The following is a 1,926-nucleotide window of genomic DNA, read 5'->3' as shown; positions in this document are numbered from 1 at the left end:
GTCCTATTTGCTAGCATTAGTTAGTGGACGTTAAAGATCCCATAGTGTCCTTGACGAAGAGTAGCTGACATCACCAGCGCCTAAAAACAAATTACAAATTTCTTGCTTGACTGCTGCTGGGAAAGCAATGGCACATGTGCCTGGTGTTGGCTTAATGGTTGAGGTGGTGGGTTTGGGATCCTGAGATCCTGAGTTCAAATCCCACTTGGCTACTGAATTAATACCAGGTGGGGTTGACCTACTATGGATTCAAAACGGATCTCCATAATGAGGTGTAAAGTAGTAGATTTCTTTTCTATCTCGTCTGAGGTTCAAGGAGCTCATTACTAAACATGCAGGACAATCATTTTTTGCCCCCTTATACAAACATAAAGTGGACAAAAAAATGGAAATACCTGGGTCAATGAGAGGCACCAAGTAACGGCTGCCACACAGGTGTTGCCTATGTGTTAATTGAGCAAATAGCATCCCAGTATGCTTAAGGTCATGTATAAAAATGCTGCACAGGCCTGGTTTCTGATAATTATGGCTAGCATGGCTGCAAGAGGAGATCCCCCCTCCCCAAATGTCCCCATCCACAGAACACAGATAGTCACCCAATGGTTTGATGAGCATGATACTGATGTTATCCATATGTCATGGCCTTCTCAATCACCAGATCTGAACCCAATCAAGCATTTATGGGATATTCTGGAACGACGTCTGACATCTTTTTTCACCTCCATAAAACAGGTTTGGGTTGATTGACTTTCTCTTGGAAGAATGGTGCCGCATCCCTCCTGCAGAATCCCAGATGCTGGTGGACTCTTTGCCGCGGCGCATACAGGCCGTACTAGCTGCACTTGGTGGCCCAATGTCCCATGAAGTGACTCTATATTGGTGTTTAAAATTTTTGTTCACTGCCTGTAGATTCAAACGGTAAAGGCAGTAAGACACAAAATGGTACGTTAACCTCTCGTCACAAGAGTGGTCACACCACATTGCCAAGCTTCTTTATATTTCTCCATTTTTGTGAAGCATTCCCATTTAACAAGGCTTGTTTAATGTAATGTGACAACTGCAGGGCCTTAAAAAATGAAAGGTCACCTTGTGTGATCAGTGAACGCACTACTCTAACCTCAACTGACTCGTACTGGAACATATTTCATTCAATTTTGAACAATTGAGGAGATTGCAATCATGGATATCACACAAAACAATCATTTATATTCACCTTTGATGAATGTTTATCCTGGCTGTCATCGTCAACAACAATAGTGGTAATATTTCATCATAATGAACTAAAAGGCTTGTCTGACACATCATAAACAGAGGGGAAACTGCTCAGAAAGTGTGCAGAGGCAATGGGGAGAGGGAAGGGCTGGTGTTGTAAGTAACAGGAAAGGAAGACAAAGCTTTATTGGCAGTGAAAGCAAAACGGGAAGTGCAGTATGTACAGTCATGACCTGAGTTGATGACCAGCTATTACATGGCTTCTGTGTGGAAAATGAGCATCCATTCTGGTTTAAAGTTCTGCCAAGCATTTTCTCTTTGCCAAATCTGTTTATTTCTGTCTAACATGTCTGATTCTGATTCTGATGTACCATACCTTGTTACAGAATGTCAGTGCTGCTGAAGCAGTTTATTGTCACGTATTACACTGGGTGGTCTGCCATTGCCTTCTGAGCAGTAGCACGGGCAGGAATTTGTCATTTGTTCATGGTGTGGGCAAAAGCTTGCTTATGCTTCAGTCACATTTGGCTCGGCGGCCGTAGGGTCTAAAAAATCTACGGTCACTAGCAATTATAGGATGGCCGCAGTATTTCCACGGTCACACAATGTAGCAGTCACATATGTTTTTATTTTTAGGGTAGCTGCACGGGGTATTTATAAATTGTGGTGACCGAAAATGTGGGGGTGCCGTACGGTCTTTGATTTGATGTCGCA

Source organism: Eptatretus burgeri, chromosome 8 (assembly GCF_056783735.1).
Source record: "Eptatretus burgeri isolate ZD-2024b chromosome 8, Ebu_testis_v1, whole genome shotgun sequence".
Classification (NCBI taxonomy): Eukaryota; Metazoa; Chordata; class Myxini; order Myxiniformes; family Myxinidae; genus Eptatretus; species Eptatretus burgeri.
This window is presented reverse-complemented; position numbering follows the sequence as displayed.